At 40.6% G+C, this 23363-nt stretch overlaps 1 protein-coding gene and 1 long non-coding RNA gene across 13 annotated transcripts in view; one reads left to right on the top strand and one right to left on the bottom strand.

Moving 5' to 3' along the window:
• The window catches only part of LOC123288425 (uncharacterized), a 70648-nt gene extending 47635 nt beyond the window's left edge, over nucleotides 1-23013 (bottom strand). For 2 of the 3 annotated variants that reach the window (XR_011504901.1, XR_011504903.1), the window contains exon 1: nucleotides 377-23013. This is a non-coding gene — a long non-coding RNA (uncharacterized lncRNA). The remainder of the gene's footprint in view (nucleotides 1-376) is intronic. The other variant, XR_011504902.1, reaches the window with a different exon arrangement.
• Nucleotides 1-23363, top strand: part of KCNQ5 (potassium voltage-gated channel subfamily Q member 5) — a 481904-nt gene that overhangs the window by 99754 nt on the left and 358787 nt on the right. The window lies entirely within an intron of this gene.

The raw sequence follows: 23363 nt of genomic DNA, 5'->3' as shown, positions 1-23363 counted from the left end.
CAGTGTAGGTTCATGGGTTGTAACAAATGGATTACCTGCTGTGGTCGTTGATAGTGAGGGTGGGAGCAGAGCCTATGTGGGAAATCTCTGCTTTCTGCTCAATTTTGCTGTGAACCTTAAACTGCTCTGAAAAAATTAAGTGTATTTAAAATATTTTTTAAAAGAAATTAGCTATTAACATAAGAATTGCAAAAAGGGCATAATTGACGGGGAATCATGGAAATTAGTTCTCCATTGGGTGATTCCTTGGAGTAACTCCGCTGAAAAAGGCTAACAATAGGGCTACATCTGAAAGACTGAAGCCACCACCGTGATGTCTTATATGGGACCAACAAAAAAAGGCGTGAGCAAAGACAGTTTAAATTTGACTACATACCGTTCCATCAGTGGCCCTCCACTCGCTGCTCACCGTGGTTTCATTTTGCTTGGTCCCGACTGCTTCTGGACTTCTTCCATTTCAGAACAGAAACTCTGAGCTTTTGCCGCTTCACTAAATTTCATTTTAAAACCTATTCTTTCTTAGAAATGATAATATAGACACCACTTTTACAAGCACAACATTTAAAGAAAATCACAGTCTCCTAAATAATTTGTTTCTCTATCAGAAGAGGCGACAGAGCCACAGATGGTATGTTCAGTGAGCCGTGAACTCAGGGCTGAGAAGCTGTTAATTCTCACGGCAGCTCTTCTGCTAACTATTTTATGGTCCCAGGAATTGATGTCATTCAGAGTCTGCTGCCTATGCGGTAAATCTATAAAATGAGAAAATAAAATTAACTCTTGTATTTTAAGACTATTTATAGCACTATAAGCTTAGGCAATTGTATTAGCTACATATCGCAATGTGACAAATTTAGCAGCTCAAAACAACACAGCTTTGCCGTCTCAGTTTCTGTGGGTCCTGTGTCCAGGCACAGTTTATCTGGGTTCTCTGCTCAGGGTCTCAACAGGTTGAAATCAAGGTGTTGGCCACCAAAACTTTGGAGTACTTACCAGAGACACAGTTTCTGCAAATTTTTATTACAGTAATCCCATAGCCTTCTCTGTAAGTTTCGACATGTTGCCTGGATATAGCATCATCCCCAGAGAGCTGCTCTCATTTTCCCAGTCCAGTTATCTTCAGTTCAGAAACATTTACTTAGGACCTTGCCTCTGCCAGGTGAAGGCACCGGAAATGCTAGATGAGTAAGAGGACCTTATCTCAGGGGGTGAAGAGTCTAGTTGTGAAGCCCACTCAGGGAAGCTTGTCAAGAGAGCCCACCTTCTCTGAATCGTTCTGACAGCGAGAAAGAGACTCAGTGGCTGCCCAGGTCAGCTTGTCTCGAGAGAAACTGCCCTACTAGCGAGTAGCTGGAGATTCTCTGCAGTTGACAGATTTGTTTTGGGCGGCGTTGCCTTGCGAGACTGTGAGGCATTCTGCAGAGGTCTTCGAGCTGACGAGGAGGTTAGGAGACTGGAAGGCTAGACTGAAGTTCTCAATGAAAGACCAGGTCCAAGAAGCAGTTTTATGTCAATGTTCGTAGTTGGAAGATGCTGCCACGTTGACCTGGCGCATAAGGGAGATGAAATTCCATGGAGAGGATTGAGGGGTGGATGAAGACTTTTCTAAGCACAGTTATGAAAATGGAAGGAAAGACTCCAGGAAGCAGGGTTGTCTACTGGTCCCTCCATGTACCCTAAACTCTAGGTGGAACCCTAGGGTTCTAGCTGCTGTGTCCTTTCAGCTCTTGTGTCCTTGTCCAGTCCTTCCCCTCCCTCCAACTATGACCTGACTGATGCTGCAATGAGCATCTTTTGGGAGGGAGACGTAGTAACTGTTCGAGGGTTTTTGGTGATTGTGGAGGTCATGTTCCAGGGCTTGCAGTATGGTGGACTTTTTAGCTGCAGTGACCCCACTGGTAGGCTCTCTTTGGGAAGGGCTTACACAGGTGTGATGACATTGGTCACCTGTGAGTGAGGGAGGAGAGTCTCTGATGAGAGTTGCGGATGTGCGGGCCCTTTCCTGAGGGTGGGATAGGGAGGAGTCGGGATGTGGAGGTGCGGGGAAAGTTGATGTGGCCATGGGTGGAACCTCAGCTGGCTGGAGCTTGGATGTAAGATTGCCCAGTAAATGAGTTCTCCAGGGAGCTCCTTGGTTAAGGTCTGCGTGTGAGATCACACAGGATTTCCTTTTCTGTGGTCTTTCTAGTAGAAACGGATAACCAGGAAGACTCTGTTTTACTTGAAAAGTGTGCCCTCGACCCTTTACCTCCTTCAGGGGACAGCCTGAAGGGCGGAGTTCCAGGGTAGGAAGCAAGAGTCCAAATGTCTCTTGGGGCGTTGTTTCTCTGGCTTACATAATCCTGTCCCTGGGGATCTTGTTACAATGCAGGTTCTGATGGAGTAGGCTAGAAGGGTGGGGATGGTGAGGATTTGCCTTTCTAACAAGTCCCCAAGTGATACTGATGCTTCTGATCCACAGACCTCACTTGGAGTAGCACAGCTTTGGAGCCTTGCAATAGGGAGAACATACCTTAGAAAATGGGACTAAGGCCTTCATAGGCTATAAAGCCACAAAATGAGAGGAAACTTGGCTTATCCCATGCAGCTGAAGGAGGAATTAAAGAGCTCTTCAGGAGGACTTACAGATCTGCAAGTTGAAAACAAAACCCGAGCGAGTACTTTTGCTGAAGCCAATCTCTAAAGGATGGGTCAGGAAGAGACAGGAGATCTGACAGTTGCTGGAGAAGCAGACAAACCTAGCTCCATTGTCCCCTAACTCTGAAGGATATGATCTTCTGTCTTCAGTTTGAGAGGGACTTACTACCATGTGGTTAAAGAACTCTGCCAGCAGCCCACACCCGCTCCCACCCCCTGCCGCATGCCCTGGCCTTCAGCTCGTACCTGCCACGGGCTCCCTGCTGCTATCACATCATCAGAAAGCAACTGCAGGTTCCTGGCTTCCGGATGAATTTTAGACTCTGTTGTCAAATTTTCTAGAGTGATTTGGTGGGAGGGGCGGGTGTGGAGTAATGCTGGAAGGCTGGTTAGAAAATAGCTTCTGTGTCCCTTATTGTAACAGATCATCTGAACATTTACTGCAACAATTCAAAGATCCCCAAAGAATTTGTATTTCTCTTAAAACGTAATGCAGTAAAACTTGCCTTGTATAATAGATGCTGCTGTAATGCAATCTTGGAAATAGTTTTCAAAGTTCATAAGGGTTGCAAAAGTTCTACTTGATCTGCTCACATAAACAAATGTGACTCCCTCTGCTCCTCTTTCTACTGCTATTTATATCAGCTGTCCTACAGGATATCAGCTTTCTTGAGAGTGTCTGATATAAACAACCACAGTTCTGTAACTATGATCTGCTCGAGGATTCCAGGTAGCTCATGGGCTGATGTCTGGTTATTTATATTCATGATTTGGTAGTAATATGCTTTTGTCACTAATATAAATTAATACTTTTCACATAAAGTGCAATAACCATTACAGCTGACCTCAATGATTTTATTAAAAGCTCTGCTATTCCTATGAGCAGACAAGTCGAATTTGGACACTGCAGGAGCATTCAGAAACAAGCAGCAGTGGTGGTCTTTCGAGGCCCTGCGCTCGAGCTGGAATTTGGATAAGAGACTTCTGGGCAGTCCGCGTGCGGAACCGACACAGCGTCCCCAACAGAGCACAGCTGCGTGGTTCGCCCAAGTCCACGCTGATGTCTTCCAGCCGAGGGAGTGTGGGCTCTGCTTGCTTTCATGCCCCTTATGCAGTAATTAGAAGAAACCTGAAATGTTCTTGCTTTTCTGTGCAAAACATCAGCCAACAGAAACTGGAATATAAAACTCTTTTTAGGGGTGAAACCAACCAATAACATTTTTATCTTGAAATTGTCCATGTTCATGGCTGCTCTGTCTAGCTTCTGCACAAAATTCTTTGGAAGCCTTTGATCATTTTAACCATTTTAGATGCATGTTGATGTAAAATGCACTCTGACTTCAGGTAACACAGCAAGAGTCTTTAAATACTTAGAAGATTTAAATATCAAGATATGGAACAGAAGTGTAACTAGATACGTAAAAGCATTAATAAATAAATTATAGTTTTCCTCTACTGGTAATGAGTCCAAATATTGTTAAATCTAATTAATGAAATATTTCATAATATAAATAATGCATTTTATTAAGTATTTTTCATGGTTTTAGTCATTAAAATGTAATTTAATTATGTTAATAGAATTTTAATAGAATTTAATCTAACATTACCATGCAGCTTCCTAATTTGAATTTTAAACTAAATTTGTAGTAAATATAAACCCATTTTATTTTCATTTTTCATTATATAATATAATGGATGAAAACAGAACATGATGGCAATTTCACAAATTCAATTTATTAACGTCTCTAGTAGTGACCATGCCAATATTGTGCTGCAATAACCGACATGTCCTTTTAAAATCCAGACCCTGTTCTTGGCATCAGGGCCCTACTTCTGCCCACTTTGTGTCCATTACAAGCCACTTAGAAGGGAGAGAGTGCTGGGCCTGGTTCACCATCTGGTCTGTATGCTCTCCAGGTCTGCACACAAAACCTGAGCTTTCTTTCCGGTGAACAGTCGTTCTGTCTCAGCCCTGCCCGTCTTATGAAGGAGTATTCGCTGGGGGGAACATAAAGCACTGGACGTCGTATGAACTTTTATTATTGTATCTCGTGATAGGGTAGGTTTTGCTGCAGTAACAAAAGAAAAGCAAATCCCCAAATCTCACCTGCTTGAGAAGTGGGGATTTATTTTGTGCTCATGCCTCACGTCTACAGGAGCTCATCATCATCCCTGCCAGGCCCAGGCTGCGGCTGTTGCCTGCTGGCTTGTGCTCCACAGTCGACCTTCTCCCAGCAATGACTTGCCAACTTTGCTCAGATGCAGGTGGCCAAAGCCGGTCACACACCGCACTGAGCTCCCAGCAAGGGAGGAAGGCCGTTCTGCCGCCTGAGCTCTCATGTCACCCCAGGTGCTTCCCTGTCGGCTGTGGCTGATTTATCCCAACACGAGTTCAGTGAAGAAGTTATTTTTGCCTTGCAATGGTAGGAAGGACCATTATGTAACTTTTTACTATGAATTATGAGTGTGTGAAACCAGAATTTGAGAAAGGATGATGTTCTGATATGAAATAAATAAAAATCAGGATACTTTTTTGAGGCATATGCACTGTTATTAGGAACTTTTATATATACTTTGTATATATACATATACATTGTATATATCTATATGTGTGTATACTTACATGTTATATATTATATATATTAGAGAAAATAGTAAGAAAGGCAGAGGGACACCAGGCTTGCTGAGGAATCCTACAGCTAGACTGGGCAAAGTTTTTTGGGAAATGTGAATTAAGAACTGGAACTTTAAAAATGAGACGGACATGGCTTTATGGAGAGGAAAGGATGAACCAAAATACGAGAAGAAAAATTCACAGAAATTCTGATTTCTGTTCTGTTCTTACTGAGCACGTTTATGCTGTTTTTGCTAAAGTGTCAGGACCTTCTAATCTAATGACTCAGCTTTTCTGTGTCTCTTGCACTTTGTCTATTGCTGTGCCATTTAAAAGAACAGCAATGACAGAAATTTTGGAAACTATGTCTATTTCTGTGTGCGCAATTGCTCCTTAAAACTGAAAAGATCAGTTAGGAAATCATGGGCTCCTTCATGCTGCTTTTGTCACCTCTAGTCGTTGAACTGCTTGAACTGTTCTCTCCAGCACCAGATCAGTAAGAGACTAACAGTGTTTACATCAGGTTAGTATATGTGACTTCACATCCCTTGCAATTTCTAGGAGCCACCCAAACCGTTCAGCCTCGTCATTCAGTAATACAGCAATCAAGGCCAGGGTCAGTTAGGGTACTTGCAATTTTTCATTCCTTTTCCTACATTTTAGCCTATATTTATGGGAATATTGCAGCCACGCTCTTTTTAAACTGAGGTTGTATTTTGGTTTGGAATTAAAGCAACTTTTTGAGGTAAATTAAGGTGCTACCTTGACGCTAGTCATAGTGAATTTCCAACTCTTCTTAAAGGAGGTGGTTACTTTAGTTTCCCAGGGCTGCCATAACAAATCAGCACAAACTGTGGGGCTTAAAACAATGGAAATTTATTATCTCAAAGTTCTGGAGACTGAAAGTCTGAACTCAAGGTGTCTTAAGGTCGTATTCTCTCTGGAGGCTCCAGGGAAGTATTCTTCCCACCTCTTCCCACAGCTTCTGGTGGTTCCCAGCGGTCCTTGGCTCCTTGGCTTGTAGCCACTCCAGTCTCTGCCTCTGCCATGACATGGCTGTTGTCCCTCTGTCTCTCTTGTGTATCTCTGAGTCTCTGTCTCCAGAATTTTCTCTCATTGGATTTAGGGCCCATCCTAATCCAGTGGGACCTCATCTTAACTATATTGCATCTTCAAAGACTGTTTCCAAATTAGCTCACATTCACAGATACCAGAGGTGAGGACTTCACATATCATTTTGGGGAACACAGTTTAACCTATAACAATAGCCTTACTGAAACTTTTCTGTAATCCTCTGGCATTTTGCTTGCAGGATCTTGTGGAATACCTCCCCCACCAGCCAAAATACATGACAAATACTAATTTTGTCAAGATTCTGATTGCCACTTTATTTAAAATCCTGCATCATTGTTTACTTGACCTAAGACCTGGCTCCTTGATTCTAGCTCTTCTCTTTCTCATGATTTTCTCGGTGAGACTTGTCAAACTTGTACCTTTTTTCTGAAAGCCTCAGGAGGCAGTTGGGATGAACCGGAGTAGACAAGCCAGTGATCAGGGGTGAGTCGCAGTTCCCCTTGGTCGGAGATCTGCCAACAGAGACTCATGTAGCTGTCATTGAACTAAATCTGAAGCAATGGTAAAAGAAAACAAGGTTTCCACTGCTTTTAATGAACATACTTAGAATTGTTACTCCCTCTGACTCTTCAATAACTACCTTGGGTACATTTAGCTAAATGCTTTCTTGTTTTTAATCTAAGCAAAATCTTGGAGCACCGTCTTTTCTCTCAAAGTAACATTAATATAATTTTCAGTATAGTAATAAGGAAAAAAGTTAGAAAATTCCAGTTAGGACGATAAGTTGAGACCAATAGTGTCCTTTTGTGTTACACTGCATTACTATGTTAAACCAACATAGATCATATATTGTCTATACTAATACAGGAGTTGCCCTGTGTAGTACATGAAACTACATGATTCTATCCAGCTGGAAACCCTTTCAGTGATAGTAACAAAGATGATACGTTGTAGTACGAACCTTGCCTGGACCGAGACAAGGGTATGGATTTTGAGGTCTCTGAAGGATTATGTTACTTTATAACTCTAGTATTTACCTGTGTTTAGTTCAGGGGTTCATAAGCTAAGGTACAGAACTTGGATAGAAAAAAAATACATCTTCGTTTTCATTAACTCTGATATTTGATACTTCCTTCAATTATGAATGAAAGCAATAAACCACGGCAGTATTGGCACCAATAGAAATCATAGATTATTTTTAAATCGCATCGCAGTTATTGAAAGTATCTCAACTATAATTTATACTCGTCGCTACTTCAAAATTATGTTAACTACTAGACCTGCTGGTAGACCTTGTTATGTGATGCGTTAATAAAGAATTCTTTTGATATTTTAATAACTTTATATATAGTTATTTTTCATTGTAATGTGTTTATTTTATGTATTTGAAGAAACGGTTCCACATTTTTTAGTGTGGAACTGCCAAAGTGGCTCATGATGCAAAACAGGTCAAGACCCTCTGTGTAGTTTTAGTACCTTCTTGTTCACACTGGCGGATTGAACGGCAGGCTCACATAGCATCAACTGTTACAGCTTCGTTTCTTTTCAATCAACCAATTTATTCACAATCTGAATTGTTTTTTTTTTAGAATATTATGGTATCTAACATTGGACTGAATAACTGAAGATAAAGGGTTATAAAAACAGAAGTATAACACAATTCCTGTTCTCAACGGCATTGCAGTCTGTTTAGTTACACAGCACATGAATTGCCATTGTTTATATATCTCAGAATAACAACAGATTTGTATAATACTTTTAAAAAGGTTTTCCAGGGGCCAGCTAGGTGGCTTAGTGGTTAAGTTTGCATGCTCCACTTCGGCAGCACAGGCTTCACGGGTTTGTATCCCTGGTGTGGACCTACGCACTGCTCATCAGGCCGTGCTGTGGTGGCATCCCACATACAAAATCGAGGAGGATTGGCACAGATATTAGCTCAGGGTTTTCCAAATACCGTTGTGCATAAGAACTCATGGGACACCATCACCAGGGCCGTAAATTGGTAGAGCAAGATCATACCAGTTCATAGGTAAAGAAGGAGCTTTCCCTTAAGCAGAAAGAGATGGAGTAAGAAAAGGGTCAGCTCTTCTCACTCAACTGTAGTTCATGTCACATCACTGTTTCCTTAGAAAAATCCTACATTAGACAATCCTCAGTCTTTTCCAGTGTATAGCTATACATTTCTTAAAAGTATAAGAGCTTGAAGGAATAAAGTGGGTAGGATGACTCCAGAAAGAAGGAAGAGAGAGGGGTGAGGTTGGGTTGGGAAAGTGGCTGCTGTCCATGAACTTTGGCACAGTTGATGTGAGATATTTTTTTACCCCAACTTTTTCGTAAATGGAAATACTCACAAATCTGGGGGAAGAGCTGGACTCAGGCTGACATACATTCAACCTGGCTTCAGCAGCACCTGGCTGGCTGTAACCTTCCTGTCAAGAAAGTGTCCCTAGGATCTTTATTTGAAAGGTGTTTCCTAGACCAACAGCCTGTTGAGAATGAGAATCTCGAGCCCCACCCCAGATCTGCTGGAGAAGAACCTGCGTTTTAACAAGATCCCCAGGTGATCCGAATGCACATGAAAGTCGCAAAGCACCGGTGACTTTAAGTTCAGCCATCCTAGCTGAGAGATGACTCAGTTCCTACACCTTGCTCTTCCGTGGTTTGAGCTATTTGCTTGTGTGTACCTTTATCAAGAGATATGATGCCCAAACTCATAAAATGCATTTAATAATTACTTTGGGTGAAAATCTCATTAAATCAGGCAAATGTTCCTAAAGAGCTTATAAACAGATTTTCACAGTGGAGAGCAAAGTGTATTAGAAAAGCCAGTCCCTGTTGGCACCGCAGACTTGGCAGGAGAGCCCAGTTAGTGAAGTGGTGAATGTTTAGAGGGAGCTGGGAGGCCCAAGTATTGCATTTAGGCAAATCCTAAGAGCATTGTGTGCCAGGGAAAACCAGTGCTCTTTCCACACCAGCTCTGACATGTTCCCACATGGATGTATTTCATTCAGGAAAAGTAAAAGCTCTAAAATGACACAGGCTGGTTTTATGAGAAAGGATGTGTCATGGTTCACCCACTCCCTGACCACCTGTGGTTTGCTCGTGACTCAATTTCTTGAATAAAGGGAGTTAACTGTTGGACCTTGGACAAATTCTGAATTACATATTTATTTTCTCTTCACTGCTTGTTGCCATGACAGAACCTTACAATTCAGAGAAGTTTGAAGAAACTACAAAGGAATTCTCAACACTCCAAAGCATTCTCATTTAAAGGCAAGTCCTTGTGCCGATGTTAGATTGCGGTTCTGTTGAAAGTTCAAGCAGAATACCAACTCATCCAGCCAATTAGAAAGAGGGATTTTCGCTGATAGTTTAAAGCCATCTGGTTATGAGGTGACTTCGTGCTTACTTTTCATTTGAGGGTAGGAATTATTCTCACTCAGAAATATGCTTTAGATGCCATTGGTCAGTCACTTAGTCCTCTGCTACTCCTGTTCATGGAATAACGTGGGCAAATTAAAACCATTAATATTCTGCAAACTTCAAGTATCTGCTGTTAAAACTCACTCTGAACCACATCTTCCAATTTCTCACAAATGGCCAAAAGGAAGGATTTCAACTTCATCATACTTTATTTCTCTTTCTGTGCTCTTGCTGCGCTCTGCTTTTCATCTCACAGAAAATGGGCAGGGGAATGGTGCAAACATAGGTAGGTGGGTGGGAAAATATAGAAATACGAGGCACCGAGAACCCAGGTAGGGAACAGTCAGGCCCCGAACAGTTAGTGATGATGTTTTAAAAAATATTTACATTTCCATTCATGTAGTCAATTTAGGGTTGTTTCTGACATACTATTAAGGTATGTGTATTCTTTTCATAGAATATTTCTTATTTGTTTCTTCGGAAGGCGTTATCTAATTAAAAGGAAACATATAAATTATGTAGCTTGTCAAGGGAATACTCACCATTCATGGGTCAAATTATAATTACAATGACAACACTATCAAAAAAAGCAGAAACCTTTTTAAACCCATAATTAATTCATTGTTTATAATTTTTTAATTAAAATGAAAATAACATGGAATTTAAATTCCATAAAATCTTGGTTTGTATATCTTGTTATCAAAATGCAATCCAAAATAGCACATGGCAAAGTTTACATACTTTTTATAAATGAGGAAACTTGAGCAACAAAGAAGCAAAAAATCTGGCCACAATGAGATTCATTGGCAAACCTTGAACAGGAGCTTCCAGAGCATTTCCTGTAAGAGCATTTTGCGAGTTCAAACACAACAGCTCGATCCAGAGAGAAACAGTGTCCTGGAAAAAAATAATCTGTGAAGTCTGATCTGATAAAGTACAAATTATTTAGTAATAAGGATTCACCAGAAACCAATTTCAATATCATTTGATTAAAGTTAAAGTTTAGCTAGTTACTAGTTAAAGTTTACTCAAATCAGATCCATCAATGAATTATCAATCTACGCTGGGATTTATTAATTTTATAAACAGTAAAGCCAGATTATGGTGTATTTTGGTCATGGACTGAACTATGGAAAAGTAATGAGCTTTTTTTAAGTTGAAGTGATTATTCATATACCCATAGTCTGATGCTTTTTAATTCCGTTTGATTAAAAAAATCACGACACTAACATTGCAGAATGTAAAGTTACTCCATATGATCAAATATGGTTCTACTTGATGCATTAAAATCTCTGAATATGAATTTAAAATGCTTTGAATTAAATAGATATATAGGGGCTTGCCCCCTGGCTGAGTGGTTAAGTTTGTGCAACCCACTTCGGCGGCCCAGGGTTTCGCTGGTTCGGATCCTGGGCGTGAACATGGCACCGCTTGTCAGGCCGTGCTGTGGTGGTGTCCCACATAGGAGAACTAGAAGGACCTACAACCAGAATGTACAACTATGTACTGGGGAGCAGAAAAAAAAAAGAAGAAGATTGGCAGCAGATGTTAGCTCAGGTGCCAATCTTAAAAAAAATATATATCTATATAATAAAAATGCCATTGGTCACACTTATAGTGATCATACAAGTAAAGCTGCAGTGATGATACAAGAGTGTAACTTGCCCAAGATAAATTCTTTTACCTGATTAGAGCATCCTAAAAGAGAACTTTTTCTGTTCAATCCTTCCACTTCCATCCTTTCAACATATATTGAGAGTTTCATCAATTTATGTCATTCAAAAATATACATCTTCAGAGTATGTCAGTTGACCAAAGATATTATTTTAGTTGTTTACTTGGATGAGCTGGTAGTGGAATGCAAAAAAATGGCTAACATATGGTTCCCACCATTAGGAAACTTATAATTTGGATCAATAGAAAAACCTGTCCAAAATCGGCTTTAATATAAGAAGGGTTAATCCAAAGTAGTGGTGGGGGAGGAAAAGGCACAGAGGGAGAGTAAGAAATAGCATTTGAACTGCGTCTTGTGGGTCAGACAATGGTTTTGATAGAAATGTTGAAAGGTAATTCCAAGCAGAGGGTACAGTGAGAGCCAACGTATGGACTCACGAAAGTACAGGGTCCATTTAGGTAATGAATCATCTGTATGGTCTGGGCTCAGAATGGAAAAAGTTATGAGGAAATATGATGAAAATGTGGGTTGAAACCAAATTTGGGAAGGCTTGAGTGACAGGCTATGGGGTTAAGACTATTCTTAGGTAATGGGGGACCAAGAAAGAATGTTTGGTGAGATTTTTTGTTATCAAATCACATTCATATTGGTTTGAAAAAGGAGAAATATAGATAACATATGCATATTTAGAATACAGAATCATCAAATAGTTTGAACCACTTGAAATTGCTGTTTCTGAAAGTCAACTGCAGTCAAATATTATCAGTTTTATATTGTTTACCTTAATAAATGGATCCTTGAATCAGAAATGTGTATTTTACTGTTGACTTGTCTTATGAAAAGACATTCTTAAAATGTAACGTAATTAAGATTGAGAAAGGCATCATTGTGATTTAGTGCAAAAAGCAATGGATCGATTCTACAATTTTCTGTCCACCTACTATGTCCTAAGCACTGTGAGGACAGTGCATACCTTTGTTCATTCATTGTTACTAGAGTCATTTTAAGGATAAGTAACGGTCAGAATATTCCTAAAGATTTCCCCAAATCATTAGCAAGGAAGTGGTAGTGCTGAGATTCAGATGTGCATCTTTTGCTTTCTGTTTGTTTGGGGCTTGGGGTTTGATTTTTCCACACATTAGAGTTCAGCTATTTCTGGTCCTGATCAGCATCCCCTAGTGAGAAATCATACTTTGGTTGATCCCCTGTCTAGAGCAAGGCACAGAATTGGGTGCTGGGCGAACAGCCGTCACCAAGAAAGACGTCGTGCTTTTTCTGAGGGGGCTCATGTTGGAGCTGGGGAACTGGTAAAACATACTGATTACAAACCAATCGCTTCACTGAAATCCAGCCATGTGTCACAAGACAAGGCAGAGGTGAGTTGAGAATTTGTAGGAGGAACTTGATTCCTGAGCAGGAAGGTTGGCCCCAGGCTTTTAAAGCAAGACCTGAAGATGAGGAAGCATTAGCAGATCAGGGAGATGAAAGGATTTTATAATCCTGGTGAAGATTTTTGTTTTCTTTAAATAATAGCTATATCCCCAGGCAAATGAGCTTGGAGGTAGAAACCAGGGTGTTAAAGAGCACGTTGGTTTCGCTGGGGCTCTGCCCCACTTGTTGATCCCGGAGCTTGTCCTCAGAGTCAACACCAATCTCCCTGAGTCTCCAGGTCTCAGCTCACAGGCTCACCCCGGAACCATCACAGGAATATGATCCCCACACCCTCCTGAACTGCCTACATCCTAACGTGCACAGTTTAAACTGACAAACTGAGACACCAGTGCATGTAAAATAGGGAACTAGACTGGGTTGTTCCGAATAATCTATAATACTGTGTTCTTGGGGTTTGTATGGGTATTGATACTGTTCTTAATGGAATAGGTGGTTTTATCAGAAACAGGTCAAGCAAATATATGCAGTGATAAAGGGCAGGAAGCAAAGAATCAATGATGTAGATTCTTCTAGATTCTAGAGGAGTACTTTCTGAAGAGAAAGGAAAACTGTGTACCCATTTGAATTTTTGAATGTTATCTATAAATTAATAATTAACATTTAATGCAATTCTTACTTGCTAAGAAGACAGAAAATTGTTTTTCATATATGAAAGATTTTAACTTATTTGTTACTATATAAAAGGCAAAGGATAATAGGAGAAAAACTTTCAGATTTTGGGGAAGAAATAGTGATAGGACTCTGACTTTTCTTACTTTTCAATCCTTTCTTTTTTCTGGGCTTGGTTCTGGAATAGAGCAGAATTCACATTTTAGCTTCTCTATGTGCACTTAATTTCATTTCGGGGTCTTTTCCCTCTGAATGTTTTACAAAACACCATGTGAGATACTACAGTGTTTCTAAAGATGTTTCCTTCCTGATACCATTTTTGTTTTAAGTTAATTTTATTGAGGCCTAATTTATACACAGTAAAATCCACCATTTTTAGACTTACAGTTTGGTGAATTTTGAGAAACCTATACAGTCATGTAACAAACACCACAATCAAGCTATAGAACATTTCCATCATCCCCCAAATTCCTCCATTCCTGTTTCCTAATTCTTAGTCCCCAGCAATCACTGACCTGATTTCTGGTCCTGTAGTTTTGCCTTTTCCAGAATGTCACATAAATGGAATCATACAATATGTAGCCTTTTTGCAAGTGGCTTGTTTCCCTTGGCATAATGTTTTCGAGATTAATCCATTTTGTTGTGTGTAGCAGAGTTTATTTCTTTATGTTTTGAGCCATGTTTCCTTGTATGGATGTACTACAATTTGTTTCTGACTTGACCAATTGATGGATATTTGGGTTATTTCTGGGTTTTGGTGATTATGAATAGAACTGCTATAAACATTCTCATATAGGTCTTTGTGTGAGTATTTTACTTGCGTGAATATGTAGGAGAGGGAATTCGGGTTGTGTAGCAAGTGTATGTTTAACTTTATAAAAAACTGCCTACTGTTTTCCCAAAGCAGCTGTATCCTTTTGCATTCCCATCAGCAAAGTCTCAGAGTTTCAGCTGCTCAGCATCTAGACCAGCACTTCGTAGTGATGGTGCCCAAATTTTCAGCCTTTCTAATTGGTGTATAATGGTATCATAATGGTAGTTTTAATTTTCATTTTTTTAATAACTAAATGATAGTGAACATCTTGTCATGTTACTTGCCACACATTTCTCTTCTTAGGTGAAATATCTTTTTAAATGTTTTGCCCATTTTTAAAAAATAATTGAGTTGTTTGCTTTTATTAGTGATTGTAAGAGTTTTTTCTTAGATACATGTTTTGTGAATATTTTCTCCAAGTCTGTGACTTGTCTTCTCATCTTCTTAGTGATGTTTTTTTAAATTGTGTAGATTCTTTGAGATTTCCTACATTGACAATCATGTGGTATGCAAATAAAAGTTTTATTTATTCCTTTCTAATCTGTATACCTTTTCTTTTTTCTACTTTATATTTATACATTTATACTTTATTTCATTTTTATACTTTGTTATATACAGTTTTATACTTGACGTCTTATTTATAGTTTATTGTACACTTTATTGCATCCATCACTGAGTTGGCTAGGACGTCTGTGACAATGCTGGACAGAAGTATTGAGAGCAGATAGTCTTGCCGTGTTCCTGATCTTAGGAGAAAGCTTTCTTCCTCTCACCATTAAGTGTGATGTTAATTGTAAGTTTGTTGTGGGTGCCCTTTATCAAGTTGAGGAAGCTCCTTTCTACTCCTACTTTACTGAGAGATTTTATTATGAATAGATCCTGAATTTTGTCAAATGCTGTTTCCATGTCTATTGAGATGATTATATTTTTATTAGTGCAGTTGTTGATTTCAATCTGCTGAATATTCCATCAAGCTTGCATTTCTGGGATAAACTTACTGGTCATAATGCATTATCATTTTACTATACTACTGGATTTGATTTGCTAAAATTTTGTTGTGGTTTGAGAGCATATTTTATATCAGTGATTCCTAACTGAGGACAGTTTGCTCCCCAGGGGACATTTGGCAATGTCTGGAGACATGTTGGGTTGTGACAGCTGGCAGGAGGGGAGGATTTACTGCTGGCATCTAGTGGACAGAGGCTACGGATGCTGCTAAACATCCTAAATCGCACAGGACACATCAAAGTGTTCGCTGGTCCCAAATGTCAATGGTGGCAAGTTTGAGAAATTCTGCTATATAGAACTTCAGATCTTTTAAATTTGTTCAGACTTGTTTTACGCATTAAAAGTGAGAAAAAAAACTTTTCCATGTCCCTCTGTTTTTACCCTTTCCCGTGCTGTTTACTTCTTCACGTAGCTCCACATAGCTTCACATAGCTTCACACAGCTTCACACATCTGGTATCATATGCATTCTGTCTGAAGACCGTCCTTTAACTTTTCCGGTACCATGGGCTTGCTGGCTTCATGCCTGTCCCCCAAAGGCAGCTGGTCACCCCTGCAGGCCTCTGCCACCCCGGGGACCTCTCTCTAGTTCCCTGCTCCCAGCCTTTCTCATGAGCACCTACCTGAGGCCCATGGACAAGAGGTTATGAGCAAGTGTGGACTCCCCTGGGTCTGGAGTTCCAAACTATTTCAAACTGACATACAGTCAATGCTGTCCTTTACAAATTCATTAGAACTTTATCTAATTTTTCCCGCATTGAAAGGAGGCCCTGAGCTGAGAGCCAGGGTACAGCAGGAAGCCTCGACATCACCAGTGCCAGCTGGGGGAAGTGTGGAAGAGGTAAGAAACAAGCAGAGGAGTAGAAATGCGATTTAGGGCAATTGTGAAATATTGACTCTGTGCCTCTAATCATCTTTGAGTGTACTCACTTAGAGTGCACACTTGGTGTGCATAGCCATTCATATTTTAATATTTCCACCAGTTTACTATTATGAAAAAATAGTACTGTGCATCTGTTGGAAGGGAGGTCAGAGCTGGGCCCTGCAGGGGTTCTTACCAAGTGGGTTGACCATCAGGGGATAGAAGTACCTGAGGAAGAAGAGGTTATTAACATCACGTAGAATGGCCAGAAGTTTCAGCATGAATCACTATGAGACAGTCTGTTGAAACTAGAGGTTTAGTAGGTGGGGAAATGGTGCCTTTGGCTTTCAAGAACTTTCTATGGGACAAAACAGCTTAAAGCCAAAAGAAAGTCAAGCATCGCCACGAGCTGCTGCTTACTTCAGAGGAGCTGCTCTCCAGCACAGAGCAGCATCACAATTGCATGAAGCCTGAACCTTAGCAGATAAATGTGACCTCCTCATTAAGGTTCCTCTCTGCGAATGTGAAGACATTGGGTCTGTAGATCAAAAACTGATTGTAAATTTTGCAACTGTAAGTCTGAGGCACCAAGACAAATCTTAGCAAACAAATTTCCTTTTCTCCAAAGCTTTCAGTCTTTTTTCCACTCCAGTTATAAGCAAAAAATAATTATGGTAGAAGAAAGAATGATCTACTCAGTCTGATCTTCGCTGAGGTTAAGGAGGAACGCAGCTAAGTTCAGCTTCATAGAATAAGTTGGCCTCCTTCCATTTCCATTTCCCTCCAAAATAGGGCAATGATCATGTAGCTGAGCCTTTGGAATAATTATTTCTAGAGGAGACACGGTCCAGGTCTTACCTGCACATGCATGGAGGACTCTCTCCTTGTGAGTGAGTAAACAAGCAGCACAGTTTAAGCCCCTTTCAACCTCAAAATAGGGTTTGAATGAAAATATAAAACAACAGGTCACCTGGTAATGAGCCACTCCTCTGGAGAAAGCTCCTGTTCACAGGGGAGGTGACTAGCTAAATAGCCCGCAGAGTGTAATATACGGCATAAAGTAAACATCATTCATTTCATAATCATGGTAAAAGAACTGAGTGAAAGAAGCACAGTATAAAGAAAGGAACAAAGGTTCACACACTCTTAGTCTCTCTTCAAGTTGAAGTGCCTGTGAGATACCAACTGTGGTGAGAAGAAAAGGGAGGAAGGTGGAGGGTAGACACGCACCAGGACGGCCTTGCTCAAGGGAGGATGGTGGAGGAGATATGCACAGGGACGGCCCCACTCAAGGGAGGAAGGTGGAGGGGATGGGTGCAGGGATGGCCGTGGTCAGGGGAGGAAGCAGAAGCGAGCTGTAGCTGAGCAGAGCCCACAGAGCCCATGGAAGCGCTCAGCACTCTTGTTCCAGGATATGCGGAACCCCTTTGAGCAAATCTTTTCATGAGACAGGAAAGGATCCTTCCTCCAGGTGACAGAGTCCTCTTCAATGAGGGGTATTCCTGTCAGACTTTGTCCATACGTGGCCACTTTTACTCATAAACCAAGTCCAGTAATTCATACTGAAGCTAGAGAGGCTCTTGCTGGAGGAGCAGCATCAGCCTCCAGATTTGGGTCTGATAGATGGCGTCGCAAGGTCTCTTGGGTAAAGTTTTAAGAGCAATTAGAGCTAATTAAAAAGACAGGCCTGTCAGCACCTGAACAAGGTGCAAAAGGGAGAGCCATCGACCTGGCTTTCGATTTTGAGCTGCGTTCAATTTAAAGCTGAACATGATGGTTTTTTCAGTGTGCGTGTGCACGTGCGTGTGTGATGTGTGCCCGGGTGAGAGGGTTCATATCCATAGATACCAGATCAGCTTTGGAATGAAAGCGAAAGGCATTCTTAGTTGCTTTCAATCCTCTAAAAATAGCCGCGCCTCTGCCAAAGCCGCACAGGCAGGATTCCCATGGAAACCCTGGGGCCAGGGGCGGGGGCGTTTTCACCAGTTCCTGGCTGAAGGCTTCTGCCCCACATATGTTCCTCTTCTTCGTAAGGTGGGGCTGTGTCTGTTGTCAAGACTGAGGGCCAACCCCACAGGCATCTGCTCAGTGGTCTCCTTCCCTAAGGAGGAAAGTGCGCCACAAGCTTCACAGCTTTTCACTAGGAAAGCGCAACAGCAAAGAAGGAAACACCTGCACCTTCTTTCACTCTGTAGCTTTTGTAACTGCTTTCTTATTCCTAGTTTGAGTTTACGGTCATGGTTAGATTTTATTGTATTATTTGTCCCAAATATTTACCTGTGATTATAGTCTCCTTCTTTTACATTTTCTCATTTTTGGGGGGTGGGGGAGCTGTTTTTGGATTATTTGTCAATTCTGAGGAACGAAGAAGAGTGAAAGGATCTCAGGGAACCCTGGAATTTGATGTTGCGAAGTTAGTCCTTAGGCAGCCTTATTTTCTTCACTTTCAAACAGAAGGTAAAAAATTCGAAGACTATTAAGAGCCAAGAATGATAAATTTAGTTCTATTTTCTCTTGGAATTATAGCACCTTTGGGAAAAGAATTTTAACAAAATAACTAGCTGTAATCACTATCATCATGTCACAGATGCTGAGATAGGAAGAACTTAAATGTTTTTAAAGATCAAAAAAAGCAAGAGTCCAGTAAAATTACAAATGTATTTTCCACGAGTTTCAATAGATAAAAATTATGACTAGTTTAATGAGTAATTGATAGTAATTAAAAGAAATTCTATAGATTCATTCTTTCATTTTATCTTTCCCTCTTTAGCCTTCTTTCTAATAATGTGTGCTTTCTAAGCCACATTATAAATAATAATTAATGTATGTATGTGGTCCTTAATAACCTACCAAAACACATCCTTATGTGTCAGATTTAGTCATCACAAATGTAAGCATAAAAGGTTAAAAGTCATACTTTTTCATGATCTGTCCAGGGTTGTTAAATAATGTGCATATTCTCCAAATGTCGTTTCCTTTCCTTCAGTGGCTGACGTAGTTCTCTGTCAGCTGTGGTTCAGTGGCCGTAGTTCTCTGCAGTAACTGCAATATGCGTATTTCCTCGCTTTGTATTTGCCTCTTTAAATAAGGATTGGGAGGGGGGATACAATAACCTGAAATATTGCAACTCAGTCTCCCCAAGCGTACGGTGGAGTCACATTTTAGGATGTTCTTTCCCCAGTAGCGGTAGTAGCAGTGGCATGAACCTGTGCTAAGCAGAGCTTGCCAGGATTCCTGGAGATCTGGAAGCGTCTGCTCATGCTGCCCCTTTGCAGTGGCTGAGAGGCTGAGCAGAGGCGTCTGGGGGTCCCACACGCCCCCTCCATCACTCCAGCTGGGTTAGGGCACGCCGGGAAACGTGGTCCTTGAGGAAAGGGTAACATAAGAGCGTAGGCCTGTATTTGAAGCGCTGCTTTGCCACTAACTAGCTGAGTGACCTTAGGATCTTATTGTTTTTTATATGTGTCTCTAATTTGGACCTTCCGTGTCTTTTGGCTGAAGACAACACTAATGATGTGATATCAGACCATTTATCAGTTTAATCAGACATTAGCTTTTTCAGAGGTCAAACAATCCTTGACACTGAAGGATTTTGAGATCATCAGGAACAAAAGGTAGTATGGCCAAAAATCGGATACTACTGGAACCTATGAGAAAGCTAATTCAGATTAACATCCACTTGGGGCAGTTTCCCGAGGTACTGGAATAAGCACAACCCGTGTCCGGGTCGGTGAGGATGGCACTGTGCTGTGACTAGAGGAGTATGCATCGCTGCACCTTTTTGCTGCTGTTTGAACAAGTTACATTCACTGCTGTGTCTCAAGAATTACTTAAGGAAGTATATTACATTCATCCATTTTAGTTAAATATCCTTTTTATGCTTTTTGCTAAATCGGCCTCATTGTTATTTGAATCTGATTTAAACATTTAATTTCGTCTTTCCAAGATATAAAGCTGGTTGGTAGCACTGAACCATTTTAGTGATACTTGTCATGAACACACAGAAAACCCCATGCAATTATATTGATAAGCTATTATCCAGAATCAGATTGGTTTTTATATTAACAATAATAAAAATTGGTTCCATAAATGGTAGATTTTAGTTACCTATCAACTGTAACAATGTAATATATCATTTATTAAAACATAAAAATTCTCCTTCATATAAAGATATATCTTCTTATTTATTTTTCTGAAAAAGTGCTAGTGCCCTGGGCCCTGGGTGTGTCACTTCTACAGCACGAGGAACAATATTAACAAACCTTACATTAGTTATTTTTTAAACAGGCATGATAGCCCACAGGCAGGATGTGTTGGCCTTAAACATCGTCTGTGTAGACATTTGAGAGAAACAGCGTGGGAGTTAAAATTATAGGTTCAAGGACCTATTTTTTGTCTTTCTCCCACACATATACTCATCTCCTGTCATATTCTTTCCCAATAGTTTGCAAATTTCTAGTGTTTCTCAATAAATCCTTCCTTTATAAAGTGCATGAAAACAAGTCATACTTGGTACCCTTTATTGTCTTGTGTCAAGAACCTTCATATCTGAATGCTTGAAATATAAATTCTTACCATTCTAGTACTTTAGTACCAGAACAAATCACGTGATGAGAGGAAAGGTGTCCATTTCAGGTCAGAGACTTGTATTGAAGTTACCATCACAAGAGGAGGACTCCAACCAGAGCTTTCTCTGTAGTATCCTGTTAAGGTTTGGCAGTAAAGAGAGAGAAAGCCTGAAGAGAAGGAAGATGCACGGAGGAATGTTTTTAACATTCTGTGTTTCCAATTATCCTCTGACTGATAATCATGTACCATTGGGGAAAGAACAAGACATTTGGGGAGAAAAAAGAAGCCTGAACTGAGTTCTGGTTCCACCATTTCCTTGTCTTGTATCCTTGGGGAAATCCTTTATCTCTTTGCACATTAGTCTCTGTCTCCACACACAACACTAATGAATACAGGGCTTCAAGGCCGACCAAGACCTTGCTTTTGTAAAATGACTCTGTAAATTCTAAGTTACTGTACAACCATAAGGCCTATGATCATTATTTTGGTAATAGCTACCTAGAAGGAAAAAAATGTAAGTAAGCCAAGTCACTAGAAAGGCTGTATTTGCCAAGGTCATATTCAGAATACTAAGCAAACATGAATGTGCAACTTCTAATCATGAGGAAACACCTGCTAGTTTAATTGGAAAATTTGTTCCAATTAAAAGTTGCACTCGTTTGGAATGACGAAAACAACAAACAAAAAACTGTATGAGACTTTACCAGAATATATTCCTCCAGCTAGAAATTGGTGTTTGGTATCAAATAAGATGAAAAAAATATCAACTTATTGATGCAAGAAGTTAATATTAAGCATCTAGTATGTGCCAGTGGCTGTACTAGGTGATGGGATGCTGTGTTGAACAGGGCAGGGCCAATCCCTACCTCCTGGGGTTTTAGTTGGGTGGTGGGGGCAGACAGTCAATCATCAATAATTAAGAAGAACATCAGATCAAGATAAGGGCTAAACAGATAAGAGAATTAAAACAGAGTGATGAGTCAGAGTGGCTGGTGTCAACTCTACACTAGGCGTAAGGAAAGTCCCTTCTGATGAGTGATATTTAAACTGACATCTCAATGACCAAAACCCGGGAAGACTGGGGTATGACTGTTCCTTAAGAAGGACCAGTTAGTACAAAAGAGCCCTAAGATGGGAGGGAGCTAAAGGTGTTTGAGGGGCAGCATGGCCGGAATGTACGGGTCCTGGCAGTGTGGAGTATGACACTGAGAGATGGCAGGAGACAGCTCATGTCTCCTTCCTGTGCCACACAGGAGGAGTTTGGACTGTGTCCTATGGTTGTTTTGTATGAATTGTGTTGTCTTTAAATTGGATTATAGGATGAGTTGCCAGTGGGAAATTTCACACAGGAGAATGACTTGATCTGAGTAGCACGTATAAAGCAGTGCTGTCTGCTCTGCGGAGATGAGACTGTAAGAGGCAAAAGTGGAAGCTGGAAGACCCATTAGGAGATTGTTGGATTGCTAGGCAAAGGCCAAAGTGGCTTAAGCTGGGATGGTAGTAATAAAGACATTCATTTATTCATTCACTCATTTAACAATATTTATTGATGGCCTACTGTGTGCTGAATCCTGTTCTAAGCATTGGGTTTGCAGCAAAGCTCAAAAGCAAAAGCCCTGACCTCATTGTAGTTTATAGTTAAAGAATATAGACAATTGAGGGGAATGATGAGGAGTGGGACTATTTCAGTCAGGCTGGTCAGGGAAGACCTCTGTTCAGTGAGGGAGCAAGCATTGCAGTTGCTGGAGAAAGGAGGACTCAGGCAGAGGGATAGCAAGAGGACCTGGATTGGGAATGTGCTTGGCAAGTTGCAAGAACAGCAGCATGGCTCGAGCCCATTTGGGTAGGAGGCAGGTGGCAGGAGTTGAAGTCTAGAGGCTAGCTTGGGCAAGGTCATGCAGGTCACACAGACCATGATGAGGACTTTGGATTTTGTTCTGAAATTTATGAAAAGCCATTTAAAGGGTTGGAGAGAGATTCTGTATTTTAAGAGAATCACTCTGGCTGCTGTGTGAAAAAAAAGGAACAAAAAAGGAAGCAGAAGACCTTTTGGAGATTGTTGGAATAGACCAGGCAAGAGATGCTGGTCACTTGACCTAGCTTGGTAGCAGTGTAAGTGGTAAGAAATGGTCAAATTCTGTGTATAATTTGAAGGTGGAGCCTGCAGGATTTCCTAAACCTTTGGATATTGGGTTTGAGAGTAAGGAGCAAAGAATATGCCAAGGCTTTTGTCCTGAACAGTTAGGGGAATGGTAGTACCATCTGCTGGAGATTGGAGTGGGAAAATAGGGAATGTAGGGAGTGGTGGGGGAGGGTTGGGGACCACTTGTTTGCTTTTGGACATGTCAAGTTTGAGATGCCTATTGAATATCCAAGTGGGAGTGTCTGGCAGACAGTTGTGTATATAAGACTAAAGTTCAGAGTAGGAGATGAAACTAGATACAAATTTGTGTTATCACAGCAGATAGCATATCGGTAGTATTTAAACCATGGGACCAGGTGAAATTACCTAAAAAGTGAAGATAGATAGAAATGAGAAGAGAAGATGAAGAGAATGAATTTAATGTGTGTTTTGAAGACAGAGATAAGAGAACCTCCTGATGGATCAGGGAAAGAAAACAAGGATA

This window comes from Equus asinus, chromosome 8 (assembly GCF_041296235.1).
Source record: "Equus asinus isolate D_3611 breed Donkey chromosome 8, EquAss-T2T_v2, whole genome shotgun sequence".
In the NCBI taxonomy this organism is placed as follows: Eukaryota; Metazoa; Chordata; class Mammalia; order Perissodactyla; family Equidae; genus Equus; species Equus asinus.
Note: the sequence above shows the minus strand (reverse complement) of the source record. Positions and strands in the feature narration are given on the sequence as shown.